At 41.0% G+C, this 20,803-nt stretch overlaps 1 protein-coding gene across 4 annotated transcripts in view; it reads left to right on the forward strand.

The window, feature by feature from the left end:
- Nucleotides 1–885: 885 nt before the first annotated feature.
- ABCA1 (ATP binding cassette subfamily A member 1) overlaps nucleotides 886–20,803 on the forward strand; it is a 144,861-nt gene continuing 124,943 nt past the window's right edge. For 3 of the 4 annotated variants that reach the window (XM_073636251.1, XM_073636242.1, XM_073636259.1), the window contains exon 1: nucleotides 886–1,171. The gene's annotated coding sequence lies outside the window, so the exon portion shown is untranslated. The remainder of the gene's footprint in view (nucleotides 1,172–20,803) is intronic. The other variant, XM_073636267.1, reaches the window with a different exon arrangement.

Here is a 20,803-nt window from a genome sequence, read left to right on the forward strand (position 1 = left end):
TTTTTGTAGCACGCTGGAAGTGACTTTGTTCTCACACTGAGAACAAAGCACCCGGCCAGGCGGATGCTGGTCGGCGTGATCGATTGCGCCGCAAAGCATCTCTAAACCCCGCCAATGAAGCGCCGCGTCTGCAATCTCGTGATTGCATTGACGTGGCACTTGCCATAGTGCACTGTGTCCGGCGCCCGAACATAGTGCACTTAGTTAAAGGAAATGTAAAAAAAAAAAATTCTTAAAGGGGCCATTTAAAAAAAAAAAAAATTATTTTTTTTTTGGGTTTTTTTTTGTGACTTTTGTGACCGGGCGCCCCCTATGGACGGGCCACCACTGGTTGGGAGCTATGTCTGAAGGCAAAAGGGGTATCCAACCCAGTACTAGCAAGCTGTACCTAATAAAGTGGCCGGTGAGTGTATATTCGGTCAGACATAAAAGCCTCCGTATAAAAAAGCACATGATCAGCAATACATCATTGCAGTATAGTCCTATAGTTTCGTGTACAGCCCTTACAATGTATGCCTGAAAAGCTTCACAAAAGGTGACGTCATTTGTTATTGAACAGCGAAGTCCTATAGAGGAGGAGCATCACACAGAACAGGAATGGCATTCCTACATTAGACAGGATGACCTCACTAGCAGCAAACTGTAAAGAATACAAAATAGAATCCTCTATAGATTATCCTCCGTTAATGAAATATCTGTGCTTAACGAATGAATGAAGTAGGGGAAAAAATGGAGTCTTCTTCTAAGCAAAAACAAGCTGAGCTCCCCCTCATACAGGAGCCATGGAGTGGATTGCCCTTTTAAGAGGCGGGGCCTGTCTTTAAGAGGCGGGGCCTGTCTACACGTGCTGGCAGCCCAGCGCTGAGCCATATAAACAGACTTGAGCAGGACAGCTGTGACCGATAGTAACCCCTGGTGTACTGCACAGCCTACTAACTATAAAAGGAACTCCGGGTTAAAAAACCACTGCCTGCCTTTTTTTTCTTGTCGGAGGCAGAGACAAGGAGGAGGGGGGGATAGTGTGCAGAGGGGGAGACTGACAATCAAACATATAGGATCCTAACACACCGAGGAGAGAGCATCTCAGGAGCTTTGTCCGGACTGGAGAGACTCGGGACTCCTCTGTACGGGGATCTCAGGAGCTCACCCACGATCGGAACCCACTAACAAGGTAAGTCGCCCTGATTTTCCAACTCATCCAAGCCATGGCACATCTCCAGGATTTCTTAGAAGAAGAAGATTGCATTTACTGAGAGGGATTTATAAATCATTGATGATCCTTTTCTTCTTCTACTCCCCATCTGTCGCTTGTTTGTGTCTCTGGTTACTGAGTGACACCTGCCAGATGTCACCTTGTATGGTCTGGTTGTGGTGTCCAGCAGGTCTGTGACCCGGCCAAGGTCATCAGATGGGCTAAGGATGTGCCAGCTTGGCTACCTGGTGACACAGAGGGTTGTCTGTGATGGGAAGGCGATGGTTACTCAGCCATCTCCCAACTTGTCTTCTCTATTCTACACTTATGGTGGCCATACAAGCTTCGATAAACAATTTCTTTTTTCGATCAGATTGATAGTCAATAACACAGTCAATGGATATGTCACTCGCAAGAAATCTGAATTTGTTCAATAGTTGGATGATACTAAGTTATCAATGTTTTTCACCACTTGACCTCATAATTTGATCAAAATGACCAATTGATTCAATATGTTCGGTCATTTTTCAGCCTGTCTGATCGACTTAGTTTGATTAAAAAAATGATCTGAACTGAGTCTAAATCAATCGGAAGGGAATTATAGCTGTTTGATTGATCTTTGATTCAATTGTATTGATCGATTTGAACATCTACGGGATAGTAAAATAGAAGCGTTTATGACCACCATTCAATTTGGGAAAAGGATATCATGAAGAACAGGAGATCGGACTCTGAACTCACTCGGTGTCTTTTTGTTTGCTTGCCTGGGTGCTTTGGATCTAAGAATTGACCCCAATAGCTAATCTTTCTTCTTCATTCTCCCAGGCTTCTCAGACAGAAAGACTCCCCTATTTTCTTTTGATACTTCTTCACGAATGGATGGCAATTATATAAGCTACCGAGCAAGCTGAGATACTTTATTGTTGTTTACAAGGCAGAGCAACATTTTGTTTGGCATCTATTTACTCCAACCAGCAACAGCATACATATGCAAAACACAATACTGTACAATACTTTTGCAATACTATGCAAAAAAAACAAAACAATCTAATTACCGGAAATCAACTGTAAAATATCACATAGAAGAATAAACATTGCACTACACCACTTCTTTTATTTGTCACAATAATAACAATCCATGGATTGAACAACCTATCTACAAGAGCAAACTGTTTGTTTATCAAAGCTGTAGAGCAGCCATCCTCAGCCTGGGTGCCGTGGAAGCCTAGGGTTCCTTCAGAGGTTGCTAGGGGTTCCTTGAGCTGTGGCAGATTGACCTCCTATCAGATGGTGCCTGCATAGTTCTGGGGTTAACACCACTTGGCCAAGCCATCAGTATGACAACACATTTTCTAGCTGTCTAAGGTTGGCATTCTGGACACTATTGTAGGCACCATTATTTCCACTGACCTCCATTATAAGGGGCTTTTTCCCCATTGACAGCCACTGTAAGGGGACATTCTTTCTAATGACCTCTAATGTAAAGGGGGCAGTCTTTCCACTGGATATCAAGGTAAGGGTCATTTTTCCTAAGGACCACCAATAAAGGGGTATTGTTTTCACTGACCACCAATGTAAGGGACATATTTTCTATTGGCCACCACTATATAGGACATTATTTTCACTGACCACCACTATAGGGCATTCTTTCCACTAGCCACCACTATAAGGGGCATTTTCCCACTGACCACCAGTATAAGCTGCATTGTTCCCGCTAACCACCACTATAAGGGGTATTCTTCCCACTGACCACCATTATAAGCAGTAATTTTTCCACTGACTATCAAGGACGTTCTTCTCACTGACCACCACTATAAGGGGTATTCTTCCCAGTGACCACCATTATAAGGTGTATTTTTTCCACTGACTTTCAAGGACGTTCTTCTCACTGACCACCACTATAACAGGCATTCTTCCCACTGATCATTGCCATAAGGTGCATTTTTCCCACTCACCACCATTATAACAGGCATTCTTCCCACTGACCACTGCTATAAGGGACATTATTCGCACTGACCACCACTATTAGGGGCATTCTTCTCTCTGACCACCACCATAAGGGGCATTCTTCACCCTGACCACCACTATAAGGTACATTTTTCCCACGGACCACCAATATAAAGGACATTCTTTCCACTGACCACCTAAGAGATATTTTTTTCCCACTGACCACCACAGTAAGGCACATTCTTCCCACTATCCACCACTATAAGGGGGCATTTTTTCCACTGACCACCAATGTAAACAGGGCAATCTTCCCACTGACCACCAATGTAAGGGTTATTTTTCCTATTGACCACTACTATATAGGGCATTCTTCCCACTGACCACCATAAGGGGGCATTTTTCCACTGACCACCAATGTACACGGTGCAGTCTTCCCACTGACCACCAATGTAAGGGCCATTTTTTCTATTGACCACCATTATATAGGACATTCTTCCCACTGACCACCGCTATAAGCTACATTCTCTCCACTGATCACCACTATAATGGGCATTCTTCCCAATGATCACCGCTATACGGAGCATTCCTTCCACTGACCACCAATATAAGGGGCATTCTTTCCACTGACCACTTTAGAGATATTTTTTCCCCACTGACCACCACAGTAGGGCACATTCTTCCCACTGACCACCACTATAAGGGGCCTTTTTTCCACTGACCACCAAAGTAAACAGGGCAATCTTCCCACTGATGACCCATGTAAGGGATATTTTTTCCCTGTATCCCCAATTAATTTATTTTAGCAGGGGTTCCCTGAGATCTGAAATGATTTCTCTTCCTTTAGTGTAAGAAGGTTCAGAACGGCTGCTGTAGACATATTTTGTTACAAGGTTACACAATCTCCCCCTCCCATACCTTATACAAGCTACATATGTTAGTAATTTGTATATCATACAGCTACACTGTATGGCATACATGCATGTTAAGAATCTTTCAGTGCCATAGAACTACTGTCTAGGGACTGCTGGGATTTGTAGTTTCACAGCCGCTCTGTTTCTTCGCAGCCTTTGTTTAGTTGGTTATCCTGAAAAATGCCATTATGCCTATTGCATAACACTGATTTGTGGTTAGACATTATTCATATCTTCTGTGATCTCCAATCATTCATCTGCAGCTCCTGCGATTAAGGGCCACTTCCCACGTAAGCCAGGCGTTGGAGCTGTAGAGAGAGGGAGATGGCCGAACAATGACCGGCAGTAACCTTTTAGTAGGGTACTTGACAGATTGAGGAAAAAGAGGGACATTCTTCATTTGGGGAACTGAATCTGTACACAGGGAACAATCTGCATAAAACTGGCTGGTCATATGAGTGAGTAAACATGCAAGCACCCAATAAAGAAGCAAAGCAATAATGCAGATTCCATTTCACATATATAGATCAGAAACAAAGCAAGGAACAATGTGATGTACTGAAAATGCCACTGAACATACATTAGCTCTTATTTAGATTAGGACTTTTTTACATATTCTTTTTTGTTTGAAAAAAAAACCCAGCATAGGCCAGCTGTCATTTCAGCTGCATTATTACTTCAACGGGAAATTACAGGATTTAATTACTCAGAATAATGTAAAAATTCTTCTTACCGGCATAAATGCTGAGGCTGCAATTATTTTCTCTGCCCTGAGCAAGTGTTTTTTTGTGCTTGACCCTTAACGATACATTAAGTTATGGCAAAGCACCAAGATTGCAGAATGAGATCCTAACAAAATGTGTCTAGATGGAAACTGCATATGGGGCTTAATTTGCTAAGAAATGTCAACTTGAAATACCTTATCAGGGGAAATAATTAAATAAAAAAAGTAATTTTGTCTTGCACGTGATTGTATGATTAAGAAAACACAGGTTCACTTTGCTGTTACCATTCAATACTCCCTCTTCAGAGCTTTGCGTTGTGGTACAATGCAATTTACCATGCGTTATTGGAACATGCAAACATTTTGTCTGTTGCATTACAGCTCCTTTCATTTAGGATGGTATCCCAGGGCATGACCAACAATGCACCCTCACAGCAACGCACCACAACGTAAATGTCGTGTGTTTTGGGGCATTTTGTTAAAAAAAATGCGTCATGCGTTGACAGCCCATTCAAACAGTAAGCAGCCCCACACCTGTCCTACAATCCAGCGATGTCCTCACCCCAGCTGTTCTCCCCTCCTGTCATCTATCTTCTGAGCCTGGATGTTATCTGTGGGTACCCGACTGGGACAGCTTGCTGCTTCACCGCCGAGTGCCCACTGTGCATGCGCGAGTGGCACTGCGCCTTGTGAATGGTCTTGTAATCTTCTGGGACCTGCCCTGTGTCCCAGAAGACTGCAGGGAGGGAGTGGGAGGAGAACTTTCACAATCGATCGCCTAGGCGATTGGAGCAGATGTGGGAGCCGGGCACCTGTCAAAATCAGGTACCCGCTCCACAAAAGTGCCATTTCTTCACCAGGACTGGGGGAGGTGGCCCTTAAAGCGAAACTTCCTCTTTTGGGTGGAGCTCTGCTTTAAAGTGTTTCTAAAGCCTTAATGTTTTTTTTAGCTTCTGTGCTGCAGTATCCCCCCCCCTTTATTCTTACCTGAGCCCGATCCAGAGATGTGGATGAGAAGTCCTCACTGGGCAGATTAATAGAATCGATAGCCATCAATAAATTGCTTTGACAAGGGAGCAGGGGGCAGGGCGAGACTGTCAGTGGACGCAGACAAGGTGGCTCAGGAGCGTGCCTGCATGTGTGCCCCCATGGAAAGCAGCTTTCCACAGGGGAACTGCTAAAGAGGAGGAGCCTGGAGTGCTGGCAGGGGATCCCAGAAGAGGATGATTGGAGCTGCTCTGTGCAAAACCATTGCACAGAGCAGGTAAGTATGACATGTTTGTTATTTTAATTAAAAAAAAAATTAAAAAACAGAAGGTTTAATGTCACTTTTTAATGGGTTGACAACATGCATATTAATGTACAAAATACTGCATCTTGACAACTTGAGCTTGCAAAAATCATTCATTGTTAAAGTTACTAGTATGTTCCTTTTGTATCTAGTGTTTTAACTAAATGACTAACAAAACAAAAAATTGCACATCTATGCCATGCGGCATAGATGTGGCTTTTACATGCGTTGAATTGGGCAGTCCATTCATTTGAATGCTTTGCCCAACACAGAAATCACACTAAAGAAGTGCATGTATCTTTTTTTTTTTAAATGCATTGCACCAAAACATATGGTATTAAGTTACTATGTGATGTGGTATGCTAAAACACATATGCGTTAGCAAGAAGACTGAATGGCACCACAGTGCATCTACAATATAAACAAGTTTTTGAGCGATTTGTTAACAGGTGCAGTTTTTACATACATTCCCATGGCACACAGATGTGAACAGGGAATTAATGATCAAATGCTTGATATTTCATTGAGAATAAAGAATTAAATATTTCCGAACTTATCATCACCCTTTCATACTAGACTCTCAAAACTGCCCTTTGTGATTGTATATAATGCACTGGCAGGTAGCACTAAACTCCTATGTGCAGATTCCCGTATATACTCGAGTATAAGCCGACCCGAATATAAGCCGGGGAACCTAATTTTACCACAAAAAACTGGGAAAACTTATTGACTCGAGTATGAGCCTAGGGTGGGAAATGCTCAGCTACTGTAAGTGGAAAAGAGGGTCAACAATGCCCATTTGCAGCCATAGGTCCCCCGAACTTCAAACTCGATAGTTAAGGGTTCCTAGATGCCCCCTAGCTACAGACAAAATTTGGGGTCTCTGGACCTAAAGGGTCCCAAAAGTACATTGCTGCAGGTGGACACAGTTGACCGACTTTGGGGCCCCCGTATCTCAGGGCCTCTTGGTGCTAGGAACCCCAAATTTGGTGTGCAAACCCAGTGGAACTAGCACTACAACATATCCAATGTTATGTTGTAACTAGCACTAAGTGGCCCCAAGATATGGGGCCCCAAAGTCAGTTTGAAAATGTCAAGCACTTTTCTGCAGCAGAGAATGACATTTTCCAAACCGAATTTGGAGCCCCGTATCTCGGGGCCACTTGTTGCTAGGAACCCCAGCGTTGGATATGTAGTGCTAGTTCCACTGGGTTTGCCCACTAAATTTGGGGTTCCTAGCACCAAGTGGCCCTGAGATACGGAGACCCAAAGTCGGTCCGGAAAATGTCAAGCACTTTTCTGCAACAGAGAATGACATTTTCCGAACCGAATTTGGGACCCCGTATCTCGGGGTCACTTGTTGCTAGGAGCCCCAAAGTTAGTTCGGAAAATGTGATTCTCTACTGCAGAAAAGTGATTGACTCGAGTATACGCCGAGGGGGGCATTTTCAGCACAAAAAATGTGCTGAAAAACTCGGCTTATACTTGAGTATATACAGTAATGTGTATAGGTGCCTGTAAGTGATGTCTGTAATATGTCGGGAGTCATTCATTTCATTTATTCATTTCTAACATACAGTTTGGGAGCAACTCATCACTGTGCAAGTTTTTATTTTTCTTGATGTTATTGTACATGAAAGTCTCTCTTTGAAAGAGTGATTGGTGCTTCTCAGCCAACATATCTATTGCATCAGTTAAATTTGATTGGAATGTTAATGTAAAACATATGCTTTAAAGATTTTATGTTTTTGCGAACTATGTGGAATTGGAATAATCCACAGAAAAGGGTAGATGGAGTTTGTAGAAGAGAAAACGGGAAAAACATGCACAGCATAGAACTATCACAGAAAGACTGTGCAACCCATTGTTGAGCTAATATGTACAGAGCCAATAACACAAAGGATGTTTTTTAGAATGAGAGGAAACCCTGGATGTTGCTGGAATTCTTGATATTTCTCAGACTTATAACTTTTTAAAACCATTATCTGAACTCACTTTCCTTAATAGATTTAGCAATTTCTGAACAATTGTGGGAATGCATTTGGAGTATTTGTTTCTATGTGCTAAATAGCTGAGTGCTTACATTGGACTGATTATGACTATTAGGCCTAAAAGCATCCTTTTATGCTAATTTTATCACACGTGATTTCTGGAAGAAGGCCTGATGTGTGGAGGCACTTGCATTGCAGCAGTCAAGGGTTAATTTGTCAGGAATCATCCATGTGCAAATGAAGAACAAATCCTGCAGCTGCTGTCTGATTAAAGGGTTGTGACCATGCCTGCTAGTTTATACAGTCATCATATGTCCATTGATTGTGCCATTGGTTTGCCATTGGTTTGTGTCACATAGCAGTCAAGTGATACATTTGCCTATATTCTGAATTTCCAGACTGCATGGGGTAACTATAGATGAAGTCATATGTTTTCAGCAAATAGCACTATCCAACATAATTCAATAGCCACCTATTGCCAACTTTACATCGATAGGCCACAGTCATTTTTAGGAATGGTGGATGTAAGGCAGATCTGTAGAACATACAATTTGGCATTTGCAGTTGGTCAATGCGTGAAAAACAGCACATTATTACACTTTTACTGTCAGTCATTACAATGTGATACATACCTATTGTATTGTAGGTGTTAGAAGTACAGAGCCTTCAGCAGCAACAACTGTTCTTATTTTTAATTGAGCACTTGTATAATAAATGCACATTTGAATACAGCTTTAATTATTTATGTTTTTTAACATTAACGGCAGCTAGATGTTTGCATATCCCAAACTCTGAAAAGAAAGACGAAGAAGCCCTAAAGAGACTGATTTCTACCTTTTTTTTCTTTTTTTTTTTTAAATGTAACTTTAAGTCGATGTAAACCCGAATTTTTTTTATAATTAAGGCTTGCACCTTGTACAGTATAGGATTTCATGTCAACTGTGCCCAGTCTTGCTATGAAGAGTTAATCCAGCTCTGAGCAGTCCTCTTATCTTTTTTCAGTGAGATAAAAACTGACACACAGAGAAATAGGAGTCAGTTCTTGCCCTTCCTTTGAGTGACAGGTGATTTACATATCTCATGCAGAGCCTGAGAGAGGCATTCTGTGTACTTCAGATCCCCCCTCCTTTCTTCTCCAGCTCTCCCAGGATTGGCTGCTCCACACCTCAGCATGATTGGGCATGCTGAAGTCACGTGGTGACTTTTCTGGGTTTTGACTGGATGTTAGTGATCATAGTAGAAGTTCAGTGTAAGAAATACACTACTGACATCACGACTCCACCCACCGAGCTCCGGACAACAGACCCACCCACAGAATCTACAGTTTTTCGGGTCTCCTAACAGACAGAGGGAAGACATTTGACAGGTAAGGATACATGCAGGAGGCATCCTTATATATAACCACTATGGCAGTAATTTAGAAAGGATGAGAGTGGGTTTACATCCACTTTAAGTTAATTAATACATTTATTAAAGTCAAACTGCTACTAAGGCTGTAGTCTAAAAACTGTTGGTTTTAGTTTCCATTCACAAGGCTGGTATAGTGGAATAATACAATTCCTAAAGTTGTTATATCCTTGTCCAATAACTTGGTCACCTTAAAGATCCATTTATGTAACTGGGACTGGGTCTTTCCATTAAACACAGGCAGAACCATAGCACAAAAATTACTTTAAGGCATATTTGTGGTACACTTTTAATTGTGTTATGGTGAGTTGAATACCACTTAAGTCGGCCATAGATGGTTTGAATCTCGGAAGGTTCAGCAGGGACCGGCCGAGATTCGAACCATGTATGGGCAGGCTGAATGTACCCAAACTGATTGATCAAGGAGAACACAAAGGCTCAGCGGGAGGGTTTTCCCTATCAACATCAAATCTCCATATTTGCTTATTTGCTTATTCTGTTCAGGTGCTTTAAATAGCCTTTTAGGATTTAAATTATATTTTTGTATGTGTGCGCTATAATGTTTTGTTCCCCCGTCAACACTGACTCAGTCTATTGATGGTTTTAGGCATGGAGTACATTTTATTAGGGTTTAACCACTTTATTGTTTCTCTTCTTATGTTCCCTGTGCATAAACTGTTATGGAGTCGTTACAATTTCAAAAATCTGTTAAGTCAATGTTGGTGTCCAAAGGCACCCAAAGTATTTCAGGAGACAGGTATCCTAATTTTTATTGTTTTACAGCAAGCAAGCTTTTCCCTTTTAGGACACACTAGATTAAAATTCAGCCTTAGTTCAAGTCTTCTAGTGTTTTCTCATGATTATTTTAACATCTGTTTCCCATGCCCTCCTAAAGGGGAGTCCTTCCCCCTGAAACGTATTGGTTATATCTGATGCCCCTAACCAATAACAATTTAAAAGTTTTGAAATGAACATTTGTATTAGGTGCTCCTTACTACATATCCAAAAGCTGACCATCTATTGAGTGATAATGTTCATCATGATCAGGGAGGTAGCAACATAAGACCTGAACCAGGAACACTATCCTCAGAGATTTACCTAATCCAAGGGGATTAATATCTATCAGAACCAATCCTTATTTTTCATCAGTCCAGTGCTATCAGATGATGCTTAGTAGAAGTTGGGTGATGCAGCAGGACAATGATCCTAAGCATCTAAGTAAATGCACCACAGACTGGCTTCAGAAAAATAAAACGTGCCTTTTGAAGTGGCCCAGACAGATCCCAGACATAATCCCATAAAGATGCTGTGGAATGACCTTAAGATAGCCATTGACAACAGATATCCTACAAATGTGTCTGAGCTGAAGCAGTTTTGTAAAGTGTAATGGTCAAAAATTCATCCTAAACGTCATACATGTCTGAGACACAGCTACCAAAAGCACTTTGCTGCCAGAGGAGGTTCAACCAGCTATTAAAACCAAGGCTTCACTTACTATTTCCTCCAGCACTGTGAATGTTTATTTTTTTTTTTAAGTTTTATTTATTACTTTTTAACATAATAGGTATATACAAGACCCAATGGGGTCTTCAGCATTGACTCTCTCCTCCTCCCTCCAGACCCTCGCTCAGTGAAAAAATCAAAATAATAATAATTAGGCCAACTTTTCTCAATAACAGTCAATGGTACATTAAGATATGTCAGATAGTTACATACATGTTAAAACCCACTGCAGGTACATTCTATTAGGTGCCACTCAATCCAGCACTGTGAATGATTAATGGGTGTGTTCAATAAAGACATAGGAATTTATAATTTTTGTGTGTTTTCAGCTTAAGCACATTGTGTGTGTCTATTGTTGTGACTTGATGTGATGTGGATCAGATCACATTTTATGGCAAATGACTGTAGAAAAACAGTTAATTCCAATGGGTCCATATCCTTTTTCTTGTTACTGTATGGTAAAATATGCAGGTTAAAGCGGTTCTCCACTCTGGAAAAAAAAAAAGTCAAAAGCTACAAATTCTGTAGCTTCTGACTTTTAATAACAGGACCTACCTGTCTAGGGATTCAACACCATCCTCACCCGGGCTAGTTCTTCACTAGCTGGCTTCCCATTGTGCATGCATGAACTGCGATGTGCTTTGTGGTGAATGATCCTGCACTCTTCTAGGACTTGTGACCTGTTCCAGAAGACTGTGGGGAGGGAGGGGGAGAGCAGAACTTCCACTCAGATTGCCCAGGCAATCCAAGCGGAAGTGGGAACGGGTACCTAGTTTTAACAAAATTCACCTACCAAATGTGGCGGGGGGGAATCTAAAGTGGAACTTCCCCTTTTGGGTGAAACTCCGCTTAAATGGACAGTAAAGGCCAACTCTACCAAAAACAGATATTCTAGCTTTCTGTGGCGGTTAGTAAATTAGATACTAGCTTTTTATATCTATAGGGCAACCTAGTGCAGAGTTGCTCTAAAATAGACTTGCCTTAAAAAGAAATAATTTGACAATGATTGCATAATAATGGCAGCTAAATTGTGATCTTGTTGTTGAATAAAGTGTTCCTGCGATGAAGTTTCTATAATAGAGTTCTAAGTGTTAGAAGGGAAGATTCATACTTTTCCACTCAAAACTGAAATAATAGTTTGTTTAAAGTGGTTGTAAACCCTGTTACATCACCTTTACCTTTGTTTTAAAACAAGGTTTACCTGTAGGTACCTTGAATATCTCTAAACTTGCACAGTTTAGGAGATATTCAGTATATTGCGCTGCTGCCGACCTCATCGGCGTATGCACACTGAAGCAACGGGCCGCTGGTGCCGTTTCTTCAGGAGTCATGTTGTGACCGGCGGCTCTGGCCAATCACACCGCTGGAGGCGCGAACCTGGAAGTAACTCCGGTGGAAGATGTCCGCACGTTACTTGGAGGGCCGACGCTGATCCAGGGCATCGTTCTAAGGTAAGTATTTCATAATGAGCTAGTATGCAAAGCATTTACAACCTCTTTAAGAGCAAGTATTTAGCATTACATGCCGTTTGCCTGCTATGTATAGGGGTTATGGGCACTGGATGTCAAGTGTCCATTCACTAAATCACAAGTGTAAGGTCTTCAATATTTTCTTTTAGATTCAGAATTTTTGGAATAGCATTATGAGCATAGCGTCATGAACAACAAATGTTGGCTCTTTAGATAATACAGGTGAAAATAGTTCTGAAACTAATATTTTGTTAGATTGCAGTTTTATGTGTACCAGGTAATTTTAGTTTGCACATAGTAATGATGCCGGTCATAGTAATGTTGGGGAGTAAATGTAAGTGACTGGAATTCCCTCCAGGTAAAATTCTGCTTGAGAAGAAAATCTGTAAAAAAAATGCTGCAGTACTGGCTATGGTTAATAGGTGGCGATACAGAGTAAATTTCTTAATATCTGAGCGTTGTAAGTTAACAAGCTATTAAGTTAGTAATAAAAGCTTTAGAAACATTATATGCAAACTAGATATATATAAAATAATAGATGGGTTTTGGCTTAGATATTCCATAAAAAGGTTTTTACTATTAATTTCAATTATGCAACTTAATTACAACTATGTTTCAAGTGAATCACATATCATGACTTTTGTACGTCTGTTCTACAAGTCATATAATGTCTGTATGACAATAGAGCAATAGAAGCAACTTTTTTGGGTTGAGAATACATCCATAAAATCTTTTTATATTTTTTTTAAAGGTTTAGAGGTGGCTCCAGTAAGTATTAGGGGGGTCGAGGGCTGCTGCACACAGAAGGCTTTTTATCTTAATGCATAGAATGCATAAAGATAAAAATCCTTCTGACTTTACAACCCCTTTAAGGTCCTCTTATTATTCTAGTAGGGAGGTCACATTCAGGTGAGCCTAGTTAATATTTATTGAAACTCCAAAATAGTTTTTCCCATATTTATGGGTTGAACTTTTTTTTTTTTTAATACATGGAGAAATTAACAAATCCTTCATCACTGTTTTTGTGTATAGTGGGTGTGTGTTTATACAGAATATGTATATATGAAGTCATGGGATGAACATTTTTTAAATTAGAATAAAAGATATGCAAAGTCTTATTCAATGTCTTTTAAAAATCAGCCACAGCCTAAGTTAAAAAAAAAAAAGAAAAAACAAAACTGTCCCCTGCCATCATGCTGTAGAGGAGGACTTTTGTTCCCTATGAGCTGATGCTTCCTGCTGATTGGAGAGCTCTAGCCCTGACTCAGGTGGAGCAGCATCAGACCTCTGTTGAAAGACCACCGTTTTGAAACAGAGAGCTGCAATCTTTCCCTACAGCCTGCTGGCAGGGGACAGGCTTTTCTACTCAAGCTGTGACTAGTTTTAAAAAACTCTAATGCCGCATACACACGACCGGATTTTCCGACAACAAAAACTGCAGATTTTTTTCGGACGGATGTTGGCTCAAACTTGTCTTGCATACACACGGTCACACAAATGTTGTCAGAAATTCCAAACGTCAAGAACGCGGTGACGTACAACACGTACGACGAGCCGAGAAAAATGCAGTTCAATAGCCAGTGCGGCTCTTCTGTTGATTCCGAGCATTTTGTGCGTCGGAATTGTGTACACACGCTCGGAATTTACGACAACGGATTTTGTTGTCGGAAAATTTGAGATCCAGATCTCAAACATCTGTTGTCGGAAATTCTGACAGCAAATGTCCGATGGAGCCTACACACGGTCGGAATTTCGGACAACAAGCTCACATCCAACATTTGTTGTCGGAAATTCAGACCATGTGTACGCGGCATAAGACTTTGCCCACCTTTTTTGAAAACACCTGGAAAGTATTTCCCTGATTTAAACTGAATGTTTAGTTGGGCTTTAATAATATTTCCCAAGCCCAGTCCAGCCCAGTATCTGTTTCCTTTAATTAGCTTACAGTATCTTTATTAGAAATTCATTATAGAGGGTGTAGGAAAAGTCTTAAGTGCTCTGTCTGGGTTCTTTTTTTGGCCACGATGAGGTCACACAGACCTGGCTTGCCAGGAGGAATGGAATGCTTGCCAAAAATCCAGTGCATCATGTTTACAAACCAACAGTATTTAAAGATACTTTACAATCTCAGGCTTCTTGGCATATGAAAGCACTAATGACCCCGATGAGGTCCCTGAAATCAACTTCAGATCTTAGATCATTCGGCTTTTAAGATATATTGACTGAGCTAAAATAGATTTGTGAAGTTCAGTCAGAGGATCAAGATTATTGGAAATGTTGCAACCATTCAGGCCAGTGCCCTCTGGGGACCTGCTATCTATATCCTCCCTAATGGCATTTCTGTGAAACCCTCATCACAGGTTTTTCATACTACATTGAATACAAATCAGAAACGTTTCCTTGCCAGCATTCTGGAGGCTTAGAAAGATAACTGTCATTTTCTAAAGAACATACCCAATTTTTTGTAAGGAATACAATGCATTCAGATAACACATCTGTACTCGATATATGTAGTATTTTTACATTTGTTAGCTAATGTGACAGATTAAAAATTGAGTTTTTTTTAAAACGTGATCAATTTCTTCACCAGGTTCTGTATTATTCACTACAGGGTCTAAGAAAAAAAATTTTAATAGCAGAAGCTACACAGCAATGGCTGCACCTACTTTAAGACCCCTTTCAAACTGGGGCGCTTTGCAGGCGTCACAGCGCTAAAAATAGCGCCTGCAAAGCGCCCTGAAAGCGCCCTGAAAGAGCCGCTTCTCACATTGGAACGGTGTGCTGGCAGGACGCTAAAAAAAGTCCTGCTAGCAGCATCTTTTCCCATTGAAATGAATAGAGCAGCGCGGCTATACTGCCGGCATAGCGCTGCTGCAGCAGTGCTTTGCGGTGGTTTTAACCCTTTCTCGGCCACTAGCAGGGGGGTAAAACCGCTCCGCTAGCAGCCGAATACCGCCGCTAAAATGACAGTAAAGCAAAGCTAAAAATAGCGCAGTTTTACTGCCGGCGCCCGCACCGCCCCAGTGTGGAAGGGCTCTAAGTGGAAGTAAATCTTCCTATCGTTTTCAGCCAAGGAAGCTGCCATCTTGGCCTCTGTTTAATCTTTAACTGCTGTGATGCTGCACATATGATCAGTTATGACACCAGCCATTAGATGATTTGACAGTTTGGTTGAGAGAACAATGTGACAGTTACATTCCCAGCATGCCAGGAATCAAACAGTTTTTTGAAATTGTTAAATTGATGGGTTTACTTCCACTTTAAGGAAGATTTAGGTATCACAGCAGGGTCCAAATCTTTAGTCTAGGTCCCTTGTTTATGATTTACTTTTGATCATTTATTTTTGCACTTTGTACTGTAGTGATATTTTTTGGATTTGAAATATCACAGGGTAGAATTAGTTAACGCATATAGTTTTAAAGTGGTTGTAAAGGCTCAAGGTTTGTTTTTTTTTCAGCCCCCCAACACTTACCTGAGCCCCATCTCGATCCGGCGATGTCCATGAGAGCTTTGCCTCTCCAGGGACTTGCACTCCTGATTGGCTTTTGGCAGCAATCACATCCAGTGAGCCAATCAGGAGACAGGGGGGGGTGGGGCCAAGCCACAGGTCTTTGTGTAAATGGACACACAGAGCTGCAGCAGGAGGGAGGAGCCAGGAGCACGGGCGAGGGACCCGAGAAGAGGAGAATCTGGGCTGCTCAGTGCAAAACCACTGCACAGAGCGGGTAAGTATTATATGTTTGTTATTTAAAAAAACAAAACAAGGCTTTAATATTGCTTTATTGCTGTGGATAATAGATTTGAATTCCACCAGGGAAATTGTATAGAGTTTGTACATTTGTCATGTGCTTACTTGGGTATCTTTTAGGTGCTTCTGTTTCCTTCCACAATCCGAAACATACTGATAGGTTAACTGACTTCATCTCAAACTGCCCAAATATATGTATGAACCTGGTAGGAATATTATATTGTGCTCTGTTATTATGACAGCACTAGATAAATGCTGGAAATAAATATATGATGTCAAGATTTGCCTAGTAGAGGGCCCCGATCTGGAAGACTTCCGATGGTGTCTGTATTTGTGTAATAAAGCCAATTTACATTAAAGTGTTTATTACCTTAAAATATAGATTTTAAGGTAACATATCTGCTTACAATATCTGGTTGATCCTGTCAGTCCCACATTTTCTCTGTTGTAAACTGACCACGCTAAGAACAGAAGCCGATTCTTGCAAATGTGGTCAGTTTGCGCACCCTGTCTTCCCACTCAGAGATATAGGACACTGTATAAACACTCTTGCGTAGTCTGTTTTTTAGCCATGCCCCTGCCCACCTGCTGCTCTGTGCTGCTGTGCTGAGGAATTGTGTTATGTACAGTTACTGTGAGATAAAACATGGAAAAAAGGTATAGAGAAAGCGATTTTAGATTTAGAAAAGGTCTACTATTAAATGCCTGCCCTTATATAGTATGCCCTAAAGCTTCACAACTACTTTAAGATGAGTAGAAGCCAAAATTTACATGTTCAAAGAATATGTCAACCCAACATTTCATAATCCTAACATGTGCCTGCTGTACCATGTACTTGTATGAGAAAGTATTCTTTTCTCTTTGTATTGCTTCTTTTGTGTGAAATCCCTGGTGTTCCTGCCAGTCCTTCTGCTTTCCTATTGAAAACTGACCACACTAAGCAGGAGAACACACCGTAGTCAGTTCTCTAGCTATGCTGGGAACTCAGTGTGTTCTCCTCCAATGATCAGACTTGTCCTGACATGTGTCCCCCCCCCCCCCCCCCCGCACAGCCATTCACTGCTGTTTCTCCTCCCCAACTCTTATGCAGCTGGGAACAGAGGGAATATGATCACTTATAAAAAAAAAGGGCAAAAATGTTTATAATATATATATTTTTTTTATATGTGCACAAATGGTTTGCCTTTCATTTCTATTTTAAACAGAATGGTTGTTTTACAAGGTGAGGGTTTACTTACACTTTATTGTGTTTGTATGTAAAAAAACAATGGAATTGACGGTTTGCATTATAGGAGTTCAGAATATTCACCAATATAATAGAAGGCTTGAAAGTGGTTGGAAATGTTGATGTCACCAGTCATCATATTTATCAAGGTTGTTGTTTGAAACACATACTTTTTTTTTTGGTAGAAATGTTGGAAAACAGTAGGTTCCAATGAACATATACAGTATTTAGCACAAGTTCTTAAAAAAAAGTGTGGTGTGTTGTAACCTATAGTAGCCAGTCAGGCTGTAAACTTCAGTAGAGTAACCAGTCAGGCTGCAAACTTCAGTAGTTAATTCTACGGAAACATGATTTCTGTTTGGTTGACATGATATGGATTGATAGAGATCCTAATCACTGTAGGTGAAGAATAACCAAGTGATTGAAATCTTACACGTGTCAGAAAGACACTTTCTATAGGTGGACAGTGTTTAAATAGCACTGTGAAGCCGGAACCTTTGACCTGACAATAACCCAAGCCCTGGTTCAAGTTGTAAATCTTATCATGTACCCCCAGGTGGAATTTTCAATAAACCTAAAACGATCTGCCAGAAAGTTTTGTCAGTCGTGATCTCTTATGACATGGGCTCTATAGCCTTTTGGAATCGAACCACACTACGAAGGGCAGATAAAAGGTACAGAAGAGTAATGGTAAAATAGTCTTTGACAATAACAGCATTATTCTTAAGTTTGGCGTCAAGTGTTTAAAATAGCAAGGTAGGCCAAGGTCAAACGTACAGATGTGAAATAAAGATCTAACAAAGGTGAAAATGTTACAGGGACAGCAGACCTCCTTTTTTTTTTCAGCTTAAAGTGATTGTAAAGTCTTGTTTTTTTCCCTATAAAAAGAACAAACATGTCATACTTACCTGCTCTGTTGCAGTGGATTTGCACAGAGCAGCCTGGATCTTCCTCTTCTCGGGTCCCTCTTCGGTGCTTCTGGCCCCTCCCTCCTGTTGAATGCCTCCACAGCAAGCAGCTTGCTATGGGGGCACCTGAGCCGAGCAGTAGCTCTGTGCATCCATTCAGACACGGAGCTGCGGCTTGGCCCCGCCCCCTCTCTCCTAATTGGCTAACTTACTTTGACAGCAGCGGGAGCCAATGACACCGCTGTTGTGTCTCAGCCAATCAGGAGGGAGAGTCCCGGAAAGCTGAGACACTCTCGGACAGTAAGTATTAGGGGGGCTGAGGGGGCTGCTGCACAGAAGGCTTTTTATCTTAATCCATTAATAGCATTAAGATAAAAAAAACCTTCTGACTACAACCCCTTTAAGAACAAGGTAAAAAACAAAACAATATTGTTGGTTGGCTATTTCAAATACAAGTGCCATTTCCGAAATTGTAAGGGCAATATTCATTCTAAGGTTTTTGAATTACGCAGCTTGCTTTGTCTTATTTCTTTAACCACTTAAGGACCAGGCCTATACTGCAATACTTTATGTCACACCGTATTTGCGCAGCGGACTTACAAGCGCACTTTTTTTGGAAAAAATACACTTTTTTGAATGAAAATAAGACAACAGTAAAGTTAGTGGTGAAAGCTAACGTTACGCCGAGTAAATTGATACCCAACGTGTCATGCTTCAAAATTGCGCCCGCTCGTCGAATGGTGACAAACTTTGACCCTTAAAAATCTCCATAGGCGACATTTAAAAATTTCCACAGGTTACCAGTTTTGAGTTACAGAGGAGGTCTAGGAATTGAATTATTGCTCTCACTCTAATGATGGCGGCGATACCTCACATATGTGGTTTGAACAGTTTTTATATGCTGTCGTGACTTACGTATGTGTTTGCTTTTGCACACGAGCTTGGCGTGACGAGGCGCTTTAAAAAAAATGTAATTTTTTTCTTATTTATTTTACCTTTTATTTTTACACTGTCCTTTAAAAAAAAAAAATTGGGTCACTTTTATTCCTATTACAAAGAATGTAAACATCCCTTGTCAAAAAGACCTGAGATCTCATATTTACACTAAAATGCAATTAAAAAAAAAATGTAATTTAAAAAAAAACGAAAATGTCCACTTTAAGAGCATTGGGCGGAAGTGAGGTTTGACGTCGCCTCCGCTCTCCAATGCTATGGAGCCGAGCGGGGGCCATCTTTCCCTCACTTGGCATCCAGGCAGTGAGGGGAGCGGACCCGATCGTCTCCGCCGCTACCATCGGCTCGGAGACGACTGAAGCATGGTGGGAGGGCCCTCTCCTGCCACCGGTAAAAGTGATCTCACAGCGAATCCGCCGCAGAGATCATTTTTACCTTAAAGAGAAACGCACGCCATTTCTGAAAATACTGGGGTTATGGCAGCTAGCTGCTGCCATAACAACGGTATTTAGCGTCAAAGAGACCTCAGCGTCAAAAAGACCTCAGATCTCACATTTACACTTAAAAGCAATAAAAAAAATTAAAAAAATTATTTTTTTTTTAATAAAAAAAAATTCCCCTTTAAGACTTTTGGGTGGAAGTGACGTTTGACATCGCTTCCATCATCCAATCGTATAGAGCCGAGTGGGGGCCATCTTTCCCTCACTCGACTCCATGTCTCTAAAATGAAAGGACCCGATTGACTCCGCTGCTACCGACGGCTCCGGTAAGCGACGGAGACCCCTCTACCGCCCCCAGATAAAAGTGATCTTGCGGTGAATCCGCTGCAGAGACCACCTTTATCTGAAAGCGGACCACCCGCTGTTTAAAAAGGTACTGGGGTTATGGCAGCTATCTGCTGCCATAACCCCGGTATTTAACGTCAAACAGCTGCTGTATAATGATGGCAGGAGGTCCAATTTAACATATTAAAGTGGAACTATAATTCCAGGGCCTGTGTGAGCTATTGGATGTTTTTTTTTTATATACTGTAATAAAGTCAAACATTTGCTGGCCATTCCATATATATTTTCTCGTTACTTAGCCTGAAGATGCTGTTATGAACGGAGGCCACATGTAAAAGATCTCTTTCATTTGCTGTTTGGTCAAAATGAACATTGTGTAAGTGCACACTGCTATTGATCAGCAAGAGTACTTACTGGATAGCAATATGCAGTCTCAAAATAGAACAGAAAGGTTGTCTCACATGTAAGTCTGGCATTGATTTTTTGTGTACGCTCAGAGAGAAGATATCTTGATAAGATTGGGTTTCAAAACTGCAATAACATTTCTAATAATTATAATGAAGTCACATCCTAATTATGTTGCACAAATAAAGTAGATTTTTATAAATGATCAGGATTTCTGTTTTAATGGCCCTAAAATGCAGTCTGGTCTTCAGCCAAGTCATAAAAATTAGGCTTTTTTAACAGCATATAACATTCTCATTATCACTCCCTAATCACACAAATAGTTTTACAGTCATAGTCTTGC

Source organism: Aquarana catesbeiana, linkage group LG01 (genome assembly GCF_042186555.1).
Source record: "Aquarana catesbeiana isolate 2022-GZ linkage group LG01, ASM4218655v1, whole genome shotgun sequence".
Taxonomy (NCBI): domain Eukaryota; kingdom Metazoa; phylum Chordata; class Amphibia; order Anura; family Ranidae; genus Aquarana; species Aquarana catesbeiana.